Source organism: Peromyscus californicus, unplaced genomic scaffold (genome assembly GCF_007827085.1).
Source record: "Peromyscus californicus insignis strain IS unplaced genomic scaffold, ASM782708v3 Scaffold_13__1_contigs__length_99412109, whole genome shotgun sequence".
Lineage (NCBI taxonomy): Eukaryota > Metazoa > Chordata > Mammalia > Rodentia > Cricetidae > Peromyscus > Peromyscus californicus.
In genome coordinates, this window is record NW_026294424.1 from 47132058 (window position 1) to 47158405 (window position 26348).

General features: G+C 45.3%; 1 long non-coding RNA gene across 1 annotated transcript; it reads left to right on the forward strand.

The window, feature by feature from the left end:
- The first annotated feature begins 13325 nt into the window (after positions 1–13325).
- Positions 13326–20426, forward strand: LOC128108421 (uncharacterized). Its single transcript, XR_008217467.1, has 2 exons — positions 13326–13484; positions 18589–20426. It is a non-coding gene; the product is annotated as an uncharacterized LOC128108421 (long non-coding RNA).
- The last annotated feature ends 5922 nt before the right edge of the window (positions 20427–26348 follow it).

Below are 26348 nucleotides of genomic sequence, written 5' to 3' on the forward strand. Positions count from 1 at the left end.
TTTAAACTTTTAGCATGGATTGAAGATTTGACGGAATAAACACAGACTCAGAGGAAGATAGAGCATGTATGCAACTATGCTGTAATAATGGCTATCAAACCCATCAAGGAAGAGAGAGATTCTTCTGTACATGGTGTTGGGCTATAGCATGAGGCAGGGATCCGATTCAAACCATACACAAAGGTGAACATAGATATGGACCCAGCGGAGCAGGCACAGCTCTACAGCAGGGCTCTTACCATATACCCTTTTGACAATCTGAAGACACCTACACACTCCTTCTCAGAATAACGTTTTTAAATGTGTAAAAAGGAATATGATTACCAAGGAAACCAATTATGTAGAGTAATGCAGAGTAAAATATGTGCCTTTAAAACTAAAACATGAACTGATAAGACCTAGTATGAAATTTGAAAAGCTTCAGTAATTTAAAAATCGTGATGAGCCTAAACAAAAATGTAAGGTATCTCTACCAACTGTAGATTTAAAGTAAAAATATACTTAACTTATTTTGGTGACAAATTCCATGTCTGTCAATACTGCTATGATTTAGTACCCCACATTTATACTAAAAAGAAATAATGTCTATTGAAAGTTGGTTAAAACTGAAGTATAATTTTTCTTCACTCCAAGTTGACTGACCCCTGGACTTCTAGGTCAATGCTGTCTAGTTAAAAAAATCAAAACAACCTTCCATTAAAGCTGATAGAAGCTGAGAGAGAAGTATTCTTGTCTTCTTGAGGCTAAGTCAGAATCTGTTAAAATAGTGGCATCCAAATCCACACAGAGCTAATGAAATTAACTTTATTAAGAAGTGTGGGGGCTAGAGAGATGGCCCAGTGGTTAAAAGCACTTGCTGCTCTTGTAAGAGAACTTGGGTCCCATTCCCAGCACCCATATGGAACTCACAAGTGTCTTTAACTTCAGTCCTAGAGGATACAAAGCTCTTTCTGGCCTCTTTAGGCCTTGCATGAACACAGTGCACAAACATCTATGTAGGCAAAACTCTCCTACATACAAAATAAATAAATAAATCTACAAATTAAGAATAAGGTCCAGAGAGATGGGTCGGTTAAAAGCTCTTGCTATTCTTGCAGAGGTCCTGAGTTGGTTCTTATCACCCACACTGGGTGACTCACAGCAGTCTGTGACATCAGCTCCAGGAGATCCAATGCCCTCTTCTGGTCTTTGTGGGCACTGGCATGCATGTACACTTACACACACACACACACACACACACACACTTGTTTTTAATCTATACAAAATCAATAGTTTCGTTTAATAAAACTGGAAGAAGGTGGCCAGCTAGGATAAAACACCTGCAAACCTTGAAAACCAACACGTCCCAGAGCTTCTGTAAATAACCGAGGAACAAACAAGAACCAGGAGAGCATGGACAAAGGGAATAAACAGAAAGCTCATGGAGACAAAATGTGGACAGGGTAATAAACATGCGGTCAGGAGCTCAGCCTCGCCTACGATGGGTAAGACAAAAGTGAAGCCATCACTGAAACAGATACCACTCAGGACGCCACAGCCTATGCTTGTGACTAGAGAGTCACGTGCTACGGAAGTATTGGCAAGGATATGGGGAAATGAGAACTCTCACGCACGCAACAGAACCGTAAGAACCAGCCAGAGGCACCATGCAGTGAAACACTTCATATGACTCAACACTCCGGTCTGAACAGGGAACTCTGCCAAGATATCCTTTCACTAAACAAACATGGGAATGCCTCCCTTAATCTTGTCCGGAGTACTAGAAACTGGAGACAACTTGATGGAACCCATGGGGACAGGGATGGATGCCAGTGCTGCATGCTATGGAATGCACACAGCCCTGAAGGGCAACCAATTGTTTATATACAGCATTCCAGACACACTCTTAACTAATGAAACTGAGTTAAGAAAAAGCTAAGAATGCCAAGATGTTTTTAGCACAATACCAGCCTGTAAACTTAAAATACATGCCCACAGAAAACACGGAGTACTTGGGAAAGCACTTGTATCTTGAGAAACTGAATACATATGTAGACAAAGGTTGAATTCGAGGTAAAAACAGAACTATGACCCTCAGCCTGCATCCACTTGGCTGGTAAAACAACCCCTGAACCTTCACAGTGGGCCCAGGGGACCAAACAACTCTATGTTGGACTTGCAAGAAGTCTGGCTGCTACCCACAGAATGGATCCAAGAAGCTAAGTGACTTTGATAACAATTCATCCCAAATATCCAAGACTCCACAGTCACTGGCAGCTGTCACCAATTGTCCTTCTTCCCACTTGAGGCCAAATACACACTCTGGGCCAGTCTTATAGGATGCCCTGTGTCTGGTTAGTCTGCCTCAAACTCCGGAGCTCCAGGCAGGCCCCCCCCCCCCCGCTTTTTTTTTTAACTATGAAAAGTTATATCCTTCTGCCTGCATGTAAGCCTAAACACAATCAGCAATAGCCAGCTACCTTGTGACAGCAAGCTCTGAGCAAAGAAATCATGTCTTCTCCTCTGGTAAGTTGTTTATCCCCAGCCTCTCTGCAGAGGGTTGGGCATACACAAGTGGCACCCCTTGGTGGGTGGGAGGGAAATGGGATGGAGACCAGAGACCAGAGTCCTGCATATGTCCATGTGGGTCATGGGTCACATGCCGAGAGACTGACCAAACTCTCACAGGAGCACAGAGCATAAGGCACCATCTGAAGATTCTGTCTTCGTCACGTCTGATTCTTCTTCTACCCCTTCCCTCTGCCTGACTGCCCTGTGCTTGAACCGTCTCCAGAGTATCCTTCAGTCGGGTGGCGGTGCTCAGGATGTCACGGGAAGGAAGTAGCACCTCCTCCACCCCCCCCCACCCCCCCCACCCCCCCCACCCCCCCCCCACCCCCCCCACCCCCGCTTCACTTTCTGTGGCAATGCAGAGTTCTTATCAAAGCCACTGTCGAAGCCAAGCTTCCTTGGGAAACCCTCAGCAAGGGCCAAGGTCAGAGTCTTGACTCCAGATTTCCCTCTGGCCTGGTTTTATCTCTGTGAAAGCCAGTTTAAGCTGTGTCCTCCTTTTGAACTATTCAATACTGAAGATTAAGGGGAAAAAATAGCCCCCCTGATTTCATCTCATTCTTTTTTTTTGGGGAAAATTACTTTTCAAAATTATTAAATCTGTGAAGGTTATAATAGAGGACTTAGGCTCAGTTTAGCCATTTATTAAGATATAGGCTACAAAGCCCAGTGGAAAAAATAAACAAGCAACTAGCAGTTTACTCGGATTTATGCACAGTCGGGCTAATCAATCAATCTGTAAACACTATGCAAATGTGTGTAAACCCAAATGTAGCCCAGACTTTACGTATGCATTGTTATGTAAACGATCAATCTTGTTAAAGTAAATATTAATATAAAACTGACATTAAACACAAGTTTACACAGCCTCGTTGGTTGAAGCTAGTTTGATTTACACTGAAATGTAAATAGCAGTCGTGCTCTTTTTGGGGGCTTCAGAAATCAGGCTAAGTAGAGGTCACTGGGTGGTCAGTCCCTACCTGGTCTCCAGACCCACTCACAGTGTTTTCTCTTGGTGCATTGCATGAAGAATTTGGGAAGAGTTTGGACAGTGGCCACCTGTCTGGTCCCCTGGCCGTCCTTATTTTTGATCCATCTCCTTCAAGTAGCATCTCTCTACGGCTACTGTTAGGACCAGAAAGCCCCGACTCTGAACAATGACAGGCATGTCCCTCTAGTGAAGAGAACTAGTGTTCTCTTCAGCATGGGTGGAAGCCTCACTGCTTAGGTCTTGCCCTTGAGTAGACCATTGAGCAGCTCTGTGAAGAGTGGGTCTCAACTCCCTCTGCTCAGCCCATTCCTTCCCCTGATTGCTTTCTTACCTTGAAGGCTATTTTATTACGTTTTACTCAGTGTGTGTGTGTGTGTGTGTGTGTGTGTGTGTGTGTGTGTGTGTGTGTGTGTGCCCCCTTGTGCCACAGTGTGCATGTGGAGGTCGAAGGACAACTCATGGGAGTCCCAGGTACCTTTACTGCTGAGCCATTTCAATGGCTCCTTCAAGGCTATTTTAAATTGTCCCTCTTCAGATTGGCCTTCTGTGGCCATCTGGAACCAAACAGGTCCTTTCCTTTGGCTGTTCTCGAGAAGGCACTGCCTTCATGGCATCCATTCATGTTGTATAAAGGCAAGATAACATCTTTTCACTTGCACGTTTACTTTTTTCCATCCTTCCTATCTATATGTTTATGGGAGTGCATCCACATCTGACGAGCACTTTACACTAAGTGCTGGGCCCAGGCGATGTCTTGGAAAGATTTGATGCATCGAAGGATGGATGGATGGATGGATGGATGGATGGATGGATGGATGGATGGATGGATGGAGTCTGGGATGAAATCCTGACTTTATAAGTTCTGGACCTTGGAAAAGGCACTTATTCAAACCCTCTTTTATTTACATTGGAAACTGCAGGTGTGAGTATTTGCTTCTCAGCGCGGTTGTGTTGCTGAAACGAAGTTGAAAGGTATAGCCCTGGGTTTTGAAAACTATCCAGTTTTTCCCAGCTCTCCCCTAGAGGCTCAGGACTCTGGAGACCAGGGACTAGGTTTGTCCCCTCACTTTTCTATCTTCTTCCTCCAGTCCTCACTACTTTAGGTCCCTATGTTGCCCAGTGTTCCTTCGAGCAGAGACATGTATGGTGTGTCCTTAGGGAACATCCAGGGACATCAATCACCTGGGTTGACACTGAGGAGGCTATGACCAACGTCCTGCAGGTGGAAGGGAGACATGTGACCCCAGGAGCTGGGGAGACGGCTCAGTGGGTAACACACTTGCTGTATAAGCATGGAGAGCAAAAGTTTGATTCCCAGTACCTACATAAAGACTGGGGTCAGAAGGGCAGACCAACTGTCTGCCCAGTTCATGATCAGAGGGAAGGAATCCCCAGCAAGCTGCCTAGCCGAATTGGTGAGCTCTGGACTCTAGTGAGAGAACCTGTCCCAGTGTATAAAATAGAGAGCAGCTGAGGAAGACACCCAACGCCAACCTTCTGTCTCTACTCACACACGCGTGCATTTGTACCTGTATAAATACACATGTCACCTACATATATTTATATGACATACACTTATGTATACAGGTGAATTAATTGCTTAAATGACCAGAAACTTCTACACACAAATCAGTCCTAACTCTAAAACAACATGGGTGGATGGGACTCTGCCAAGGGATGGGTGGGCTATCACACTGTTCACCAGAACGCTTGCTGGTGCCACTGTTAGTGTGAGGCTCTCTGAATGAGCAAGGCCTCCCTCTTACCCTTCTTTGGTGCTCAGTAGCTAACACCATGCTAGTACATGTTGACCAGTCAGACAGTCTTTGCTGAGTGAATACATTTTCTACCCACCAACCCAGACTCACCATACATCTGCTTTTTAAAAATGTATTTGTTATTATTATGTGTGTTTCCATAATATGTGTGAGGGTGTCTGTGCTAATGAGAATGTGGAGCGCAAATGGCAACTTTGTGGACTCAGTTCTCTTTATCCACCTTTACTCGGGGTGTGGAGATCAAATTCAGGTCTCCGAGCTCGTGTGAAAAATGTCTTTATCTGCTGAGCCATCTTGCTGGCCCTGCAATTCTCTCTTGATGGTGATTCTTAGAGGAACATTTTTAGAGGGTTTCCTTGCTCCTCATTGGAGTGGGGACTGGGGGCACACTGGGAAGCAAGCAAAATCCCTCTCTCTTGAACTCTGTGTGTCTCTAGGCCTTTCTGTCAAAGGATTTCTTTTCAGATTGTGCCCCAGTCCTGGATCAGACGGGACTCAATTCCAGAGAGCTGAATCCTGAGCCTCTCCTCAATGAACGGAGCTGCCATCCCCGAGAAGAGCTCCTGGCACAAGCAGAGTACCCACAAAAATGTGGAGCTTTGGGCCGTTTGTAGAATCAGAGACAGTGGGGAGAAGTCCCGTGACCCTCATGTGTTGTGCATAGTGCCAACTTTGAATTGAACAAGGCTTTTTCCTGCATTGACACCTTCATATCTCATCACCCCCCTTGGAGATATTATCATAACCGATTTGCAGATGGAGAAAATGCTCAGAGACAGGCCACAAAAGCAATCAGAACCTTCTAGCATGAGTTCTCCTCATGCTTCAGTGAGAACCCAGGTATCCCCTGGTGACTTCAGGGTACCTCAAGGTTAATAGCAGTGTGGGGCTGGCCAGCTGGATGCCCCTAGTCGAGTGACTATCATTGTTCTGCCTGTCACAGGTTTACAAACCCTTTTCTAGAGAAAGGAGATGTTAGCCAGGATGGGATTTTCCCTGAAGAATCCTTTAGAGAGAGTGCCAGGACCTTTCCTTTCCACCTTGACAGTCCCTGGAGACAAACTGAAAGGACCTGCTTAATGTCTCATCCGAAGGGTATTTGCAGAGCTGGCTTCATCATTCAGAGCAGGAAAAGGCCTTTGTCATGGTCAAATGGCTTTAATGTGTTTTGAATGCTACATAAATTCAAACTTGATGGCTCATTTATTTGTTGGATTGAAGTTTTATACAATAAACTAAGCCTTGGTATTTACTAATAACGTGTACACTGCCCTTTGTTTGTTTAGACCAGCCAGAAGGCAAAGAAGTTGACCGAGTCCCTCATGGCCAATGTGATGTTCCCATCCTGGCATTTCCAGGGTCGGTTTATGGATTGGCAGGAGGGGCAAAGAGAAGGTTGTTTGCAGAGTCGGAGGGTAGAAGGAAATCTTGCAGGTAGCTGCTTTATTCCGGACCTGTGCTGACAGAGCCCCGCCATGGTGGTTCCTCGGCTGAGCCCAGTAGCTGGGAATTAGGAACTTTGAGTGACAGGCCAGGCTTGACTGGTGACTTGTAGCATGACCTTGGAAGATTCATTGTCCCCCTCCTGTGCCTCTCTATCTGGCTCTCAGAAAGGAAAGAAGGCGTATAATAAATTCTACTCATGGCTCAAGGTGAGCTTCCATGGGCCGCTCTCCTTTCAGAAGATCTTTGCTGTTTGCCCTTCTCTCCAACAAGCCTTTCTGACACAGTCCAATAGATGTGTCTTTCCCACACACTGAGGGCAAGGACACAGGCTTCGGAGTTAGATGGAGCCATATGTGAGTCCAGCACTATTCCTATTAGCTTGAATAAGTTATGGGGGCAGAAGGGAAAGAGAGAGAAGTGGGAGGGAGGGAAGGAAGGAGGGAGGGAGGAAGGGAGAAGGGGAGAGAGAGAACAAGGGAATGCACATATCAGTGTCACTGTGTTATGGGCATAAATGACAGTAATAGGCCAGGTTGTCATCACAATATCCAGCGTTGAGGAAGTCCTCCTGATTACAGTCTTGGGTTTTTCATGCGGCATAGTATACACTCCTGAAGACAAGAGACTGCGGGTTTCCCATCCATTGCAGCATCCAGCAGGACATAACGGACCCATCTCCTGTGAAAACTCATCTTTGCAGTTTACCTCCCAGAGACTGACACATGTCTGTCTCGCACTTCCCAGACAGCAACAGCACCTCCGGGCTTGTCTGGAGGGACGGGATGAATTGTGGATCTAACGTGGTTAGGCAACATCCAGACATCACTCTACTTCTGTGCAGGGAGGTTTGTTTTTATTAGGACTAGGTGGCAGGATTCGTCTGTGGTACCTCCCCCTGTCTGCACATCTGGAGAGTCCAGAAGGTTCAAGTGTCACACTGACCACTCAGGGAAAGGCCTCACCAGATCGGATCCTCCAGCATCTCTCTAGACACTGTCTGCCTGGCGATCTGGCCCTAGACGACAGCCTCTGCTGCACGGTGACTGACCCTTTCCTCCTTCCATGAGGGTAAAGTCCTGATTTTTGTCCCTGGATCCACATCTCCCCCAAGCTCCTTGGATAAACTCAGATTGGTCTAAGGCAATCATTGTGTCTCAGTCTGCAAATGTGGCCAGTGAGAATAGCTTTTGTACAGGGTTTCTTAGGTCTGCAAAAGTAGGTGAAAGATACTCAGAAGACCTAGCAAGCAGAGGCAAGACTGTGTGTGTGTGTGTGTGTGTGTGTGTGTGTGTGTGTGGTGTGTCTGTGTGATTACATGAGATTGGCTTATGCATATGTGAGTATGTGTGAATGAGTGTGCAGCAAGTGTGTGTGAGTATGTGTGTATCACAAGGGATTGGCTAGTGGGAAGGCAGCATGTTGAACTCCCAAATCTGCAAAGCTGGAGACCCAGGAGAGCTGTGGCTTTACACTCAGTCTCCAACTGAAGGCCTGAGAGTCAGGGGAGCTGGAGGAGAAAGCTTCAAATCCAAGAACAGCGCCTCCCGACCCTTGGAGGGCCAGCCAGAGTCAGACAGATGGGAAAATAAGCAACTATTGCAGTTTGAAGGCAGATGGGTCAAAAGAATGCTCCTTCATCATGGGAAGGTCAGCCAGTCATTTTGTTCTGCTCAGGCCTTTGGTTGGATGAGGACCTCCCACAGGTACCTCAGTGTACCTATTACACACCTTACATTGAGATCTCAGTGTACCTACCACATACTTTAATCTCCACCAAAAAGACCGGAAGAGTGATTGACTAAATATCTTGGACCTCTGCCCCACCGTATTAGCATGTAAAATTAACCATCACACTTGATTTGCCTTGAGGTGCTATGGGTTTGGACTGTGCCTCTCAAAATATATACTTAAGTCCTAACTCTGGGTGCTCAAAAACCTAATGTTATTTGGGATGTCTTCATTACTGATACGATTAATTAAAGTGAGGCCATCCCAGACCAGACTATGTCCTTAAGACAATATAACTCAGGTCCTTATAGAAGGGGGATTTGGACACAGTGACCCATGACCTAGATGTCAGGAGAACCTGGGGTTATGTAGCTGTAAGCCAAGGAAAACCAAGATTTACTCAACTCTTAGAGAAAGGCCTGGAACACATTTTTTCAGAACCCTATTAAGAAAAAAAAATGTCCTAAAAACACATTGACCTTGGCCTTCTGCCCTCCAGAACTGTGAGGCAATGAGGCAATGCATGTCTACTACCTTTGCCACCCATCTGTGGTACTCTGCTAGGGCAGCCTAAACAGTGTGTGAAGGTTTGGTGTCACTGTGTAGATTTTGGCATTGCAGTGCCCACAAGGACACGGGGTGACCATGCAATCCAAGAGCATCTGGGTCATGGGTGACTCTGGAGAACTCCAGCATGAATCAACTTGGGAACTCCCCAGCCTCTAAGTTTCCTGTAACATCAGAGAATGTGTCCTCTGTTGTGTCAACACTGGGGACTGGGTTTCCTGCGATTTGTAGCCGAGTGCAGCTTGGTTGATATTGGGTTTCTCATTATTGCTTTTCTATATCTTTCCTCAGTGGTGTGTGTGTGTGTGTGTGTGTGTGTGTGTGTGTGTGTGTGTGTGTGTGTGTGTGTGTGTGTTATAAAACAACAGGCTTCAATACTATCTTTTTAAAAGAACCAAATGGCAGATTTGCAGTGGAAAATAAACTGAGTGAAGTGGAACCTTGACCACAGAGGTTCAACTTCATATTTGAAACAGCATAATTAATAAACCAGTGAATGTGAAGATAAACCCACAACACCTTGCCTATGGCCTTTAAAAACATTCTTAGCATTAGTTATCTCTCTCCTCTCCTTTCCCCTCTTCTTCCTTCCCTTCTCAGTCTCCTCCCTGTTTAAATCTCCATTGCCATTACTTGAATTCTGCCCTTCATATCAGTCTTATTCTGCTACCCATAAATTGGTACCACCAGGACACTTTCTCCATGCTGGTGAGATTTCATAGTATTAGAAGTTATTGTTCAGGTTTCTAGGGGGAAAGTCCTCAAAAGTCTTACCTAGCTATGAAGCCCATGAGCTTCAGTACCAACCAGTTTGTCAAGATATTCCCATAGATGCAATAGTGGTATGAGTGTTATGGGGTAACCAATACACTTTCTGATCTGATTAAGGCCCAGTCCACAGGAAACATGCCTAGTACTGTATTCCAAGAACCCATGGTTGGAGATCTCACAGAGCCAGGGGTGAATCTACTGTTACTATTTTGCTACATGGATGTAGTATCAAACTGCCCTCTAAAGTTATATCTCTATACCCATAGATTAGTGCAGCTCTGACCTCATCAGAGAAATTTCTTTGGGCGTCAGAAGACAGTTAACACAGGGGCTCACAGCTGGCCAAAACACAGGAAATAAGTGATTAGGGATTGTTCAACCACAAATGGGATAATGGGATAGCTATATCAACACCAACCCCCCAGGGCTAAGGAATTATCAAGGAAGAGGGCATGGGAAGATTGTAAGGGCCAGAGGTCAGAGAGGAGTGGACTGAAACAGTGTCTTCTGGACATGATAGGACCTCTGCACTCATGAATACTGCAGCTGTGGTTTCCTGTGCAAGTGTAACAGATCCCCAGACCTCAGCGCAACTGATGCCATGTTAGAGGCACCATTCTGACCTAAGAACCCAGCATGTAGACTCTAACACTTGCCAAAACAAGAACAATGACCCAATACACCATAGTCCACAGTTCTGGGAAAGTTCCTAAGTGTACTAACCTTACTTTGTTTGGCTTCTGTTGTTCCATTTCTTACTAACTGTTCTTGTTAACTGAAGGTGTCAACCCATGATGTGGTTTTATGCTTAAGAAGCTAAGAACAGTAAGTCTTAGGGCTACATGATTTGGGCAAATTCCCCAGTACAGCCCCTGGTCAGCTATAAAGACTTTCTATTGAACTTTAGGGGTCCATGTGCATTCTCTGGTATAGTTACCTCACAACATAAGACCAGCACAAGGTCAAGCCAATCAAGATGCCAACCTGGAGGAAAGAAGAGCTCATGAGGTCCCACACTTTGCTGAGGAACTATTGGCAGCAGAGGGTGTCTGGGGAGACACTGAGTCATCTTTCTTTAAGAGTGTGGTCCCTCATAGGTCAGCCATGTGCCAATGGATGGCCCAATACCCATGAATGAACAAATAGCACAAAATGGATTTGGTAGATTAGCTTTAAAAATAGGACAGGAAGTTGGAAGGGGGTTGGGTAGATCTGAGAGAAGTTGGGGGAAGGAGGAGAGGATGAATATAAGCAAAAATACTTTGTAAGCTTGATGAATTTCTCAAAGAATTAATACAAATATTAACAGATATTGTTTGTTGACCTCTGATAAATCACTGTCATCACCTTTTCTCTTAATACAATTTCCTTTGGTTCTTGAACACATTTGTTCAATGCTCTGTGACATTTTTCTGAAGTCCAACATCTCCGAGGACCTCCCAGAAACATTTTCTACCGACAGCCTTTTCCCTGGGCTTCTTTTCACTTTCTGCTTCTATGCGAATCTAGTAATTTTTAACTGAAAACTAGAAATTTTAGACAAGCTGTTGAAGCCACTCCTCTGTGATTTTTTCACACCCTCTCGGAGCTATTACACTCTTTCTGTTTGTTTGTTTTGTTGTTGTTTATTTGTAGTGAGACCGTGGAGTCACTCTGCCATAGAGCATGCTGCTCATGTCTTTGCTAAGCTTCCTCCTCCTCCTCCTTTTCCTTCTTTGTTTTTGTTTTTATTTCTAACCGTGTTTCCTACCATTAGCCCTTGATTCCCCATGGCTTGCCAGTCGACTAGGGGTTGTGTTCACCTCTATCATGACTGGAAGACTTCTACCTTTTGTTGCATTCAAATTTCAAGTAAAATTTAAAATTCTGCCCTTGTGCTTCCTTTCTGCTGGGCATTTGTGTCTTCTCTGCTAGGACACGGGGTTTCATATTTAGTCAGCGATGTGCCAGTAGCTGGAGACGCCTTTTCAATCGCTTGTGAGCATGCCTTCAGCCCTGCAAAGGCCATAGCCTTTCAGACCTCAACCCATCAACAAGGCCTGAAATGGATGCTCAGCTTTTTAGAAGCCCCTCTCAAATTCTGTCTAGATTTCCAGTCTCCTATTTGTCATTGTAACCTTAGAGTCACTGCAGTATGGGTCTGTCTCCATCTGCTTACAACTGTCATACATGCTGTCAATCAACATAGTTCTCCCTGATGTCTGGAAGCATGGCTTCTTCTATGGTCTACTCTAAGTCAAGTCAGCCTCCCCAGGTAGACCAGCTATTGCTATGTGTGTGTGGATGAGTGAGTGAGTGAGTGAGTGAGTGTGTGTGTGTGTGTGTGTGTGTGTGTGTGATGTATGCATGTGTGCATGTGTGAGTACAGGTGTACGTGGAAGCCCGAGGTTGATGTCTTCTATTGTCCTCCACCTTCATTTTTAAGACAGGGTCTCTCACTGAACCTGGAGCTCTCCTTTACATCTAGATTGGCTGGGCAGCAGCCCTTGGGCTTGTCGGTCTGCACTTCCCCAGTGCTAAGTGACAGATGCGTACAGCTCTACGCCCAGCTCTTAAGTGATCTGAACTCAGGTCTTCATGCTTAGACGGCAAGCACTTTGACCACGGAGCCATTTCCCAGCCTCAGCTGTTGCTTTTCATAGCATGCCTTGCTCTGTTAGACCTACCATGCTCCTGTAACTGACAGGGAGATTGAGACTGCCCAGGCTAAGACATCATGGAGTCCTACCACCCTCAGTCAGCAGGTTTTGAGAATGAAAGGTTTTGTATGTGTTTGGTTAATTTTCAGTGTCCTGACAAGATTCTAAATGCCTGCTTCCTCCCTTGCAAGGGCTCTCTTGGTTCTCAACGTGTTCAAAGGCTGGCTTGCTGGCCTTCCATCCGTTTCTAGAAGGACCCCCATGTCTCCCCAATAAACGCCGTTCCTGTTCAAGCTAGCCAGCGCCTGTTTCTGTTGCTTGCAAACAAAGGGCCTGATGGATGCAGCCTTTCAAAGGACGTGCAGAAGGGAATCTTCTAAAGACTTCAGATGAGAGGCCAATTATTCACTTGACAGTTTTTGGGGACTGCTACAATACACACAGGCCTGTGGGAGGCTCCTGCCCCAGTGGTGAGCTGCGTGCCTGATGAAATCCCACCGGAGGGGCCACATCTGCACCTGTCACCAGCCACAGAGAGGCTCCAGTTTTTATCCATTTCATCTGGAGAACCATCTGGGCTGGGAATAGCAGTAATAATAACAAATCATCGTCACCAGATTTCCTCATACATAGCATGGCTTTTTTTGTAGCTCTTGTTTAAAACCGGGTTTTCAAATCTGCTGGTAAATGAGCAGCCAGCAATAGTTAGGAAGGATGTCCTGGACTGTCGTGAGAAAGGATTGTGGCAGGACCTGGGAATGTGGCCATAGTGAGAGTGGCTGCTGGTTGTCTTTTCTAGAAAGTTAGGAGGCTCAAGGGGAAAGGGAAAAGTCCCAGAAGTCTGTGGTACAAAGAACCATTCAAAGGGGAGTTGAGTAACAATGGCTTCTCTGTTGATACTGTGTATCACAACGATGTGCGGTTTTTGTTTGCTGTGACCAGAAGCAGGATGTGCTGATAAATGATCAAGCTGGCCTACCAAGCAGCGTTAATGGAAGCATTCCTTCTGTTATGGTAAGTATGTGACTGCATTTAATGAAAGCCATGTATTAGTCCAAAAGGCCGTTCTGTAGATGAACTGCTTGGGGAGGAGAGCATGGATTGCCTCTCAGATTTCTTTGCTCCTGCCACTGGCCACCTTTGGTAAGGAATAGGTCTGTTCACAACCTTTGATAACATTGACATGACCTGTCCATATGTTCTGGAGTCCATCACCAGCATGCTATATGGGGGCTCTTCAGGGTTGTGTCAGAAGAATGAGATAACTACTTATAACTGCTATAACAAAATACTTACAGGTGGGTATTGTACAAGAAGAGCCTTATTTTATTCTGTGTTCTAGATGTTCAGGGATGTGGTGCTGGCTTCTGCTCCAGTGTTTCAGGGTAGATGATGTCACGGTGACAGCTTGCACTACAAGGGCAGGTTCATATGTGAGATGGAAAATGCCTTTGGCAAGACAGGAAGCTAGAGAATGACTCAAGGGCCGGGCTTACTGTTTATAACAATAAGCAATGTGAGGACAAATTCAGGGCTCCCGTGAGATCAACCTTGAGCCCTCCAGTGATTTCACCCTAAGCTTTGTCTCTTAAAGCTTCAACCACCTTTTAACATTGCATACTGGGGATCAAGCTTTCAACATGTGTATCCTACCTCCAAACCATAAGGAGGCAGTCATGGTTTCTGTGCTTCAACCTTTTCACATAATTCAAAATTATGTCTCAGGGCTGGAGAGATGGCTCACTGGTTAAGAATACTCTTGCTGTTGCAGAGGACCATAGTTAGTTCCTAGCACCCACATCAAAGAGTTCACAACTGCCTGAAATTTCAGCCCTAGGGCATTTGATGATGACCTCCTCTGGCCGATGTGAGTACCTGCATACATATGTGGAATTCATGCACACACACACACACACCTTTCATTATATCTTCATTTTAGATACCCCACATTTTATATGCTGTAGACAATCACTCAAAAGGGCAAGTCAAAGGACAGTCAAGGTGGTAAATTGACGCTGTCACGTGATGAACGATGGGAGAATGTTAACTTTAGAGGGGAGGTAGCAGAGGTGCAGAGGGATACGGATGTTTACAAACTTCTGCGAGATTTATATGTGGGAAAAGGATAAAGTTTGTTCTCTCCAGAGACAGGTCCAGGATCCATAGAGCAAACCTGTAAGAAGACACATTTTAGTTTCATATCCCACTACAGAAAAGACTTACACACGTTTCCCAAACGTTACCTGGAAATAGGTTATTGCCTTGTAATCCCAGTCAAAGGACAGATCATTGTGAAGATAATTACAAATACTTATGTCAGCAAGTGGCAGGGTGGCAATGGGTGGATAATTGCTTGCATGTATATGTAAGTATTTGCTCATTTACTATTTTAAAAACTAAACTCAACACTTTTTTTTTTCAGGTTGTAACCTGTAATAGCAAATGCGTGTTTTCCATTTAGAAAACACAAATCCTATTTATAGAGCACCCCTGTGAATTCTGCGCATCCCTTTGCTCAAGAATATTTAGGGGTTTGGTTTAACAAATTTGGAGAACTATGAGGCTCTCAAAACTAGAAGACATACTCACAAAACTGTAAAGAGTTCAAATAGCTGACAATTGAAAGACGATCAGTACACCTGGAGGAAAGGCCAGGAATTTTAAGAGAGAGCAGCCCGATGACTGTCAGCCTGAATCAGTAGACGAGAGTAATCCAGCAGCTGTAGTCAAGATGGGCAAGCACAGCCATGGAAAATGCCAGACCCGTGTGCGCTGTTTGAATCTTGGAGAGTAGCACTGTGGTGTGCTTAGCTATCTAAGCGATTGTAAGTTGTAGGGGCAAGAGTCAGGGCCACAGATGGCAGGTGCAGTACCTTGAGGTCAGTTAGAAAACAACACCCTACTGCAAAATGCAGTTCTGTAGATGAACTGCTTGGGGAGGAGAGCATGGATTGCTTCTCGGATTTCTTTGCTCCTGCCACTGGCTACCTTTGGTAAGGAATAGCTCTATTCACAGCCTTTGATAACACTGACATGACCTGTCCATATGTTCTGGAGTCCATCACCAGCATGCTACATGGGGGCTCTTCAGGGTTGTGTCAGAAGAATGAGATAACTACTCATTGTGCTTAGGTATATCATATGGCATACAATTAGTAGGGAAAATTTTTCAGAGCTACTCAAATTTTGAGTATAAAGGTTTAAGAGAAACTGATTTCCCTATGCTGGAGAGGCTCAAGCCAATGGTTTGGTCATGGGAGATAAGAAAACAGCTCGTTCACTACAACTGAAAGCTCAGATCTAAGGGGAGTTCAGGGTCAAGTTGGTTGAGACTGAATTTGGGAAGGTGGTTTTCAAATGGTAGTAGGCACCAGAACACCTGGAGGCTACAAGCACGTGTCTCTGCACCTGAGCCAACAATTGTTGATGCAATCAACATTCTAGCAGGTTCACAAAGGAATCTGTCTTAGGGTTTCTATTGCTGTGAAGAGACACCATGACCACAATGACTTTTTCAAAGGAAAACATTTAGTTGGTGTGGAAGTCTTACAAGTTTTGGAGGTTTAGTCCATTATCTTCATGGTGCAACATGGCGACATGCAGGCAGACATGATACTGCAGAAGGAGCTGAGAGTTCTACATCCAGATCCACAGGCAACAGGAAGCACAGCTGTGTGCCACACTGAGCAAAGCTTGAGCATAGGAGACCTCAAAGTCTGCCCCCTCGGTGACACACTTCCTCCAACAAGATCACACCTACTCCAACAAAGCCACACCTCCAAATAGTGCCACTCCCTACGGGGGCCACTATCTTTCAAACCACCACAGATACAGATGATGCTGGTGCAGGGTCCACACTAGTCCAGGCACTACGTGAAAACTTCAGTGTGGAGATTCTATTAAAATGCAAAAACTGGTTCCATGGGTGTGGCATGAGGTCTGAGGTACCCAGGGGCTAGCCTGGGAGCCAAGTTTTTACTATTTTTTTATCTTGATACTTTATTGTTATTATTATTATTATTTTATATATTACATTCTACCTGCAATTTCCCCTCCTTCCTCTCCTCCAGTCCCTCCCCCGACCATCTCCCATCTCCCCCCAGATCCTCTGTTTCCTGTCATAAAGGAGCATGCCTCCCAGGGTTATCAACCAAACATGGCATATCAAGTTGCAATAAGACTAGACATGTCCCCTCATATTAAGACTGGATGAAGCAACCCAGTAGGAGGAAAAGAGCCAGGCTTTGACTATTTTAAGACCCTACAATTGGTCCCACAGAAGATGCTGTGCCTGGTGCTGCAGAACAAATGCTCTGGTCGTAGAAATCAGGAGGATGTTGGGTAGGAAGCTAGATGGTCTGTGCATTTGTTCCACAAATATGTGTACTTGGCGCTGTTGAAGTACAAAAGACATAGCAAGGGGCAGAATCCTCGCTTCCTGCTTCCCAGGACCTCACATTTTCGAGATGTGAAGTCGTGTCTACAGCTTGCTCTCCAGTCTCTTCAAGGGGTTTTCTTTTGGTTTCAACTTTTCTTTTGAGGAAGAAGAAATATGAAGAACCAGAGAAAAGTGGACTTAACTTTAAATTCAAAATATTTCTCTTCTCATGTTATCTAAGAAATATAAAAAGTTCTGTAATGAATACATTTTCCCTAATGATATTCTTACATGAATACAGACATGGTCACTTTTATTTCTTCCAAATAATATCTAACCAAGTATTCACCAAGACTATTTTAAGGCTATTGTCCCACAGAAATATGGAAGCAGTCATAACTTAGACATTGATTTTTGAATTGAAGCAGTTAATAAATGGAAGTCGGGTCAGTGTTTGGAAGATGCGGACAGTATTTGAAAGGAGTTAATAGGGATTTCTGACACTTCCTAGTTTCTCTTTGGGAGTCTTAATAAGTGAGAATTCAGTACTTGGACTCATGATCCTGGTGAGGAGTAGAGTCCAGGGGTCAAAACCACGGGCCAGATCCTGGTCCCATCTGTCACAAGGCATGCCACTATCACCGAGGTTTAGTAGCTCCATCTCAACGTAGAGGATAAAAAACTACTTTGTAGGGTTGGGGAGATGGCTCAGCTGATAAAGTACTTGCTGGGCAAGCATGTTGACCTGACATGGTGGTGTGGGTCTGTAATCCCAGTGCTGGGGAGGCAGAGACAGGAAAGCACCAAGGCTAGTCAGTCTAGCTAGCAGAGTTAGAGCACTTTGGGCTCTGTGACAGACTCCACCTCCAAAAATAAAGTGGAGAGCAATTGAGGAAGACACCTGGAGATAACATCTGGCCTGTGCACACATGGAGGGAAGGAGGGAAGGAAGGGGGGAAGGGGAGAAAGAGAGAATACATTTTTAAAAATTAATTTGCACAATGGTTAAGAGAATGGATGAGATCGTCTGTGATGACCCAGAGCAAATTCTCTGTCAACGGTAAGTTGGTGTCAGGATGGACAAAACCCCCACACAAACGTCAGAATGATTTGTGGGAGTCATGGAGCAGTGTCTCCTCGGCTGACTCTCCGGGACAGGCAGGGAATGCAACAGACAAGTTGTGTTGAAAGAAACAAAAGCACTAACCAGATTTAAGAGAGGGGGAGGGGCAGAGGCAGGGTTAGACTGAGCTACAGAGGCTCTGGCTATAGCTTGAACGGATTCTCTCCCAGGACTGGAATAATAGAACTTTACAGCAGTTACATGAGAACTGCTTTGGAATTTGTGATGCTTTTAAATATGGTTTAAAATTACAATACCCAAAGCTGGTGAAGTCGCAATCAACTGCCATGCCTGTAAGCTCTTGGCGGCAAACTATCTTTCTTATGAATAATTTGGCCATGAGGATTAGAAGTTAAACAAATATTCATTCTTTTTCGCTTGGTTCTTATTGTCCTTACTGAAGGAAAGGAAGGAGGTGATTGCTTTTATCACATATATTGGAGAGGAACCCCTCTCTCCAAAGCAGCTGCAGTGACTTAAAGGCTATTTAAGAAGGCTGTGTAGCAACGTGTCCCAGTTGCTTGGTGCATAACAAAATTACCTCAAAACATAGCAGCTTGAAGCAATCATTTTGCTTTGTTCACAGTTTTTTTTTTTTTTTTTTTTTTTTTGAGCAGGAACTCAGAAGGAGTTCAAGCTCCTGCTTGGAGTGTGTTAAGGACTGTGTCTATATCTCCAGCATGGCTGTCGTCAATGGGCGGCTTGACCTGGCTCTCTGTCCACGGTGGCTCACAGATGTTTCAGCTGGACAGCTGTCAACTGCAAGCTTAGCTAGGACATGGCCAGAGCTCCTACCTTCAGCCTCTCTGACATGGCAGCTTCTGCTGGTCACCAGATTTGGTTGCTACCAAGGCTGCTGCTCTAAGACCATCATGGCTGTTGTTGATCTCATCTAGAAGCTATGTAGCATTATGTTCTTCTGGTCACAAGTGTGTCACTAAGCCTGGCCAAAACTAAAGAAGAGGGTAAACTTCACTGGCCAATGGGAAGACTGGCACGGGAACGCAAGGCCTTTTCAAAAATTGCTTAGGTGGGGCTAGAGAGACAACGCAGTCCTTAAGAGTACTTCCTATTCTTCTTAACCCAGCTCTAGGAGAACTAATGCCCTCTTCTGGTCTCTGTGGGGCACCTGCATGCATGTGTTCATGCTACATATATGTGTGTGTACATATACATATATGTGCATATACACATAACTAAAGCAAAAATATTCTAGTAATACCTTTATACTTCTTACAAGTTTTAATTGAAAACAAAAGAACTTTTCCTTTTTCCTCTTTGCTTGTGTTTTTGCAGCTCTCTTTTCTATTTTTTCAACTTTATTAGTTTTCTATTTTGTGTGTGTGTGCACACATTGTATGCTGTGCATGTGGAGGTCAGAGGATAACTCAAAGGAGTTGGTTCTCTACTCTGACCATGTGTATCCTACGGATCGAATTTAGGCCATCCGACTTGAAGGCAAGCATCTTCACCCACAGCCATCTTGCTGGCCCGTCCTTTCTCCTTTTACTGTTGGCATCTTCCACATGCTGCCTGGATACCTCCTTTTAGGGGACTACAGAGTTCATTTGGTACATTTTCTACTTCCCATACTGCAGGCGACACTTTTGTGGAGCTTTCTCCCACTGTATAACAAAGATCTCCTTTGCCTACAATTCTTGTAATGTTTCTCTGGCTTTCCCAGAAGCTCTCACTGATAACCACCCCGACTGCTATCAGATTTCAGTTCTCTCAGCCTTTGCCTGCAGTCTGATCTCAAAGATGACACCATGTGCTTTCATTTTTTTTTTTTTATTATAGCAACCCCTCATCTGCAGATACCAAAATTCACTTTGGTTATTATCACCATGTGAAAATTTTTCTCTAAGTGTCCTGGCTTAAAACAACCATTTTATTTTGCTGGTAATTTTGAGCTTCAGAAATTTGAAAAGGGCTCAGCTGAGCCTCTCTCCATGGAGGTCATTCATGCAGTAGAGGCAAGATGTCAGCTGGGGCTGCAAATACCAACTGAGTTGACGGAACTGGCAGTGTGAGATGGCCCACTCCCACAGTCAGGATTTGACCCTAGCCGTCAGCTACGAGCCTGGCTGTCCAGCACTCTGCTGGCATGCGGACTCTGTGGCTAGGCAGTCTCAGGACAGACAGCCTTCCTCTGCAGTGCTCATATCCCCTGAAACTAAGGTCCCAAAAGAACAGACTGAGACTTGGTGACATTTTCTGGTCTGCACTTGAAACGTAAACAGCGTCTCTTTGCTGTGTGGTATTGCTTCCAGAGTGGTCACAAAGTCATCCAGGCTTTGTGGGTACCACTTCTCAAGAATTTGTACAACCAAGGTTAAGGAGAGTAAGCAGAACAGAATCCCCTGTATCCTATGTTGAAATGATAGATACAGATAGGAGGATGGAGAACAATGGACGGAAGTGCAAAAAAAAGTGTAATTATTCTGTTGTTGTAGATGATTTTCTCTGCTTGCTTTATAATTTAAAAAAAAAAGGAAAGATGGGGAAATACTTGTCTTAGAGATTCTATATTTCTGATTTATCACCCAGGCTCCATTTTCTGTGTTATCTTTACTGTGAGAATCCTTTCAAGCTGACTTTGGGGATTCAGCATTGGGGTGCCATGAAACACTGAGAATTCAACTGTTGGGACACGGGGGCAGCTCTGGCCCTAGTGGAGGATGGGTTGCACTTTAGACTGCGGCCTATGATCCAAGGATCCTCTCCTTCAGGGTCAGGAGGAAGCCTAAAGGTGAAATCTATGTCCGCGCAGGAGCAGGACCTCCCAAGTATTGTCACACTCCGCTGCCCTCCAGTCCAGTCTGCTCTATGAAACAGTTAACAGGAGAAATAGGTCAAACAATAGAAATGGACAGGGGGACCAACCTGTCTGAACAGAATGTGCTTACATTCAGCCCCCGAGGCAACGAGGAGTCAAAGCCAGCTATGTGTGTCATTATATATGCCAACCCTCACCTACTTTGCTCTCCATACTGTGACATCCAGAGTGCTTTATTGACCTGGTTTTGCTCACATAGCAGGCCTTGGGCAGCAACACAGAACAAGGGCTATCATGGGCTGCACCGTGGCCCCATATTCACATATTGAAACCCTCATCCTAATGTGACTTATTCGAAGATAATGTGTTTTCAGAGGTCATCCAGGTTAAGTGTGCTTCTATGCCGGGGACCTTATCTAATAACCCTGACGTTGTTATGAGATGAGGAAGACAGCAGACCCTTAGACCAGCCAGGTCCCTTCCTTATAGGAGCCCGGAGTGTGACAGCTGCAAACAGCAGCTTATATAAACAATTATAAAAAGAGACAGTGTACACACGGAGGAAAGGCCATGTGAGGACACTAGAAGGAAGTGTCTACAAGCTGAGGAGAGGGCCTGCAGGAGAAACCAACTCTGCAGACATCTTATTTGGATTTCCAGCCTCCATGTCTGTGGCTAAATAAATCCCTTGGCCTCCTCTATCCCGTCTGTGTGTTTTGTCAGGGCGGCCTGAGCAGACGCCTATACAACCCTCCAAGCCTTTCCTACCGTCCCTTAGGCATGCCTTCAGCAGCTACTTAGCATTTTCTTTGCTTTCTAGCATAAGCCATTATGTGTCATTTAATTCTTTCTTGCCCATGGTAGGCAGACTGGTGAGCCTCTCCGAAAAGCTAACTGCCTTGTAAACTTCCAAACCCGTGAGTGTGCTGACGGTATTCAATTCATCCAGGAATGCCTTCCATGAGTACCAAGAAGAAAGTTTTTGAAAAGACACTTTTGTGTTCTTGCCCATTGAAAGAAGCATTGAAAAGACTCATAATTGAAATTTGAGAAAATGAAGATTTGTTTCTAGGGTGAGGACGGTTTGCTTCTCTCTGTCTCTGCACAGCACAGATAAGCGGGAGTGGTCCAGCGTTGCCATGGATGGGTTTAAAGTGGACAGGAGAGGAACTCCTGGATGTCTGCAGTGAGGTACATGCAGGAGCTGAGGGGATGACGATGCTTACGGCGCGTTCTCTGATCTCCAAGGTCTGCCACAGGGACAGCTTCTCACCAATATGGAGGGCCAAAGAGATGACTTCGAATATGTAAAGGCATTTTTGTGGCGCTGACAAATAAATCAGAGGACCGATTTATTGACTCAACTGGTAGTTAGATTTGTGTTTTAATTGATTCTTACCTGGATACATAAATGGATCCCTTTATGAATTTGTGTGTGCCATCCTAGGGGGAGGCCATGCTGATGGTCTCTGTATTATTCTAGGTTAATATATATGTGCTACCAAAGGAACATAAATGGTTAGTTTTAAAAGGAGGAAAGAAAAATGACCCAGAAAGGATGAATCTGATTTAACAAGGTCATCAGGGAAAATAATATTTACTCTAAACGGAAGAGATGAAATCCAAAAGGAAAAAGGCAGCGGGGAAGCTGGAAGTCTTGAGAAGCCCACCGAGTGGTCTAGGGCCGTCCCATCTGTGCTTGCTGACCTTCCTTTCCACATGCACACAATGTCAGCAGAAAGCTACTGCTGGAGAGCTTGAACACACTGGTGCTGGGCCTGAAGCTGATGCTAGACACTGTAGACCAGACAGCAAGGTAACTGGGAGAGCGTTGGACCAAGGGGACCTTCTCCAGGCTTCTTGCGGACAAACTTGTTTCCTATGCGTGCTGGTTGGCCTTGGCTGTCAACTCAGGCTTGGGTTCCGAGGTGTTTAGAGTGGTTGAACCTTACATGAGTGTTTGTGGGGACTGACATGTGTGATGGACTGAGAATGGCCCCCATAGGCTCATCTGTCTGAATACATGGTTCCCAGTTGGTGAAACTGTTTGGGAAGGATGAGAAGATGTGACCTCCTTGTTGGAGGAGATACATCACTGGAGGTTGGCTTTGAGTTGTGCCATTCCCACTCTCTCTCTCTCTCTCTCTCTCTCTCTCTCTCTCTCTCTCTCTCCCCCCCCCCCCCCCCCCTCTCTCTCTCTCTCTCTCTCTCTCTCTCTCTCTCTCTCTCCCCCATGCTTGTGCATCAAGATGCAAGCTCCCAGCTACTGTTCTAGTGCCGTGCCTGCCTGACTGGTACTACGGTCCCTGACATAACGGTCATGGAGTCTAACCCTCAGAAACCGTAAGCCCTAGGTAAACTCTTTCTTCTGTAAGTTGCCTTGATCATGGTGTCTTATCACAGCAATAGAAAAGTAACTAAGATCACACGTGAGCAAGGGGAGATATCGACCCTGAGCAAGGGTGGCACCATCCAATGGGCTGGAGAAGGCACTATGGGCACGTGTGCCAGTCCCCTTTCCTCCTGTGCATGCCTACAGCAGCTGGCATTGCCCACAGACTTTAGACTCCAGCTCCATCGGCTTTTCAACATGGATTCAATAGCAGAACCTCTCCAGGGAGCTTCTGAGGGTTTCAGCACTGCATTAGAACTGTTGAGGCAGATGGCTTCTTAGAGTGAGTAACTGCAGTGATCTCTGTGTCTCCAGCATACACTCTGTCACTGTTGGTCTATCCATCACCCTGTCACGTGAACCAATCCAACAAATCCCATGTACTTTATTGGTCTATTCTTCTAAAGAACCCTGTCTAAGGCAACCTGAGAGCCACCAAGGCCCTTCCAGCTTAGATTTGTGCTTAACTCACAAGTTCCACGTGCCTTTTGCTCTTTTTTCAATGTTTCACGATTGGGGTTTCTCAGATCATTCCAGAACCCCTGAGAACAGTGCTTTACGTAATGGTTAATAGCTAGGGGTATTATTTGGTTGTTTAGCTACAAGACTTTGAAACTTTGAAGCTATGTGTGCTGAGGTAAGCTATTACCTTTCTAGGGCTCAATGGGACTAACCACACACCCTTGTGGTAAGTGGGGCTCGGGGACCATCTGCATTAAACCTGGATGATGCCAGGTCTGGGTCTCACTGAATTGATCTCCTGATTTCTGATCCCTTGTGGAATCAGGGAACACTGATGCACCTATGTTTTAAGATTAAATGGTTATAAGGAGACCAGCACTCCTTTCTTGGAGCTCAGACAGATTTCGGGAGTCAATCCATAGAAGAATGCCACAGTTTGCAGACAGCAAGGTGAATAGGTCTGAGTGACACAACCTGAGCCTTTGAGAGATGTCAGGCACAGGATAGAAACAGCTGGGAATGCTGGCTGTCCTGACGAAGGGCGGGAATGTCGTCCCTCTGTGACTGTTTAACTTGATGGAACACACACTATGTGATGGCTTAGAGCCCATCCAAAATGGTGTAGCTGGCTCTGCATTCTGCTGAAGCCGAATCCCTTTGTGGATGACCTGGGAGATCTCTGCAGTCCTTTCATAATGGAGAGAAGCAAAAGGTGGCTGTCCATCATTTTCCCAGCACACCATGGATTCTATCAAATGGGCTGAAACTCTTTTTTGCCACCAATCTTTCCGAATTCTGAGTCTTACAGCTGAGGCTTAGTCAAGGCAACAGAGAGAATCATTTTGTATGACCTACTGTGCCGGGAATTAACGTTTTAGCTTCTGGATCCTGGGAAAGTCTGTGAAGTTCCCAAGGGAGATAAAGAGCTGGGGACAGCAAGGTAGGCTTATGTCAATGAGTGTTTACCAAGCAGTATGGAAACAGGCCAATGTCTTCCCAAGCCAAGTACCTGGGTGCATGCCGGTCCTCCCTCCACATACCACACCTGCAGTCTGCACAGGTGGCCTCCCTTGTCACTCATTTAAAAAGAGATCTGTAGCTGGGATGAGGATCGAAGAGTGGCCTGTCTCCTCCATGCTGGGACAGCTTGACCTGCATCCCTCCTGCACCAACAGAGAAGCCAAGGGAAGAGACCCCCCACATGCTTGGCCCTTCTCCTTGCATCTGCAAATGAGACAAGTCTCCACACCGTGCTCCCTGTCTTAACGACACCATCTGCCTTACCTAAAAATCAAAGATTAGCTGATCTTTAACTGCAGCCCTCCTGCTTCTGGGCCAGTCTGAATGTGAGTTGATTCATTAGCTGGCAAAATGAAACTATTTTCATAAACATGGTCCCCTATTACAGTCTCCACAAACTCACCCCACAGCTCCCCATTGCAAACTGAAGCTGACTCTGTCTCCCTCTGATTCTCAGCAGCCCCAGATTCTGCCGACAGCTGCTTCCACAGCTTCAGAGTGGCTTTGACAGAACCCAAGAATTCTGAGAACCAGAATGTCACATATGGTCACAGTGAGGTTCAGTGGGACTCTTCAGACCTCACATGCTGTCGCTAGGACCTGGGTCTGTTTACTGGGGTAAGAACTTCAAGCGCACACCTCGATGGTATCATGGTTTTTCCTGCTCATCAACTTGATGTGGTTTAGAATCACCATGGAAACAATCTTCTAGACATGTCTGTGAGGACGTTTCTGGATTGAGGTGGGGTGGAAAGACCCCGACTATCTGTGAGTGAGCTGAGCACTAGCATTTGTTTCTCTCTGCTTCCTGAATGTGGGCACAACATGACCAGCTGCCCCACTCTCCTGCACCATGGCTGCCCTGCCATGGTAGATACCGTCCTCAAAAGTCTTCCATCCCTAAGCTGTTTTGTGTCGGGCATCTTACCACAGCAATCAGAAAAGTGACTAATAGAGATGCTCTCCAATTCTTCTCCTGCGGTTTGAGATTCAGCTCTTCAGAAAATGCAGTCAATGTGATAGACCACAGCATAGAGCGGGTGGATTCTAAAGCCAACTTCCATTATTTAGTGAAGGAAGTAGATCCCATTGCTAGGAGCATGGACTTTACAGAAGTCACTGCCAGTGGAGAGAAGAGGTGAGCCTGCTCTCAGTGTTTTCAATAATGCAGAGATGCTTTTCAAGAAAGGCCAGGAAGATGCTTACTGGTAATCTCTTTGAGGTCTGAATTTGGACCCTGGAGTTCTTCAAGAGGATGAATGGAATTTGATTTTCCCTTATTTCATTAAAAATTATATTACATTTATTTATTTATTCATTCATTCATTCATCTATTTATTTAGTATGTGTATACCTGTGTACCATGGTTCATGTATGGTGATCAGAGGACAGTATGAGGGAGCAAACACTCTTCTTATACCTTGTGGGGATCAAACTTATGTCTTCAGGCTTGGCGCCAGGCCCCTTTTTCTGCTAAGCCATCTTGTAGGCCCAAATTTTCTTAAAGGAATACAGTCACAATTTAAGATCAACCTTCTATTTGTCCTAGTGAATCTTCCTGTACAATCAAAGGTCTCTGCTGCTGACCAAAAAGAGTTGATAATCTTCTAATAAAACCACCTACTTCAGGGGCGATGGAAATTAAAAGAAACGAACAAACAAAACCAACAACAACCTTATCTTCTCATAGTCCTCAGTTTTAATGAAGTCTGTGGGATACAGAT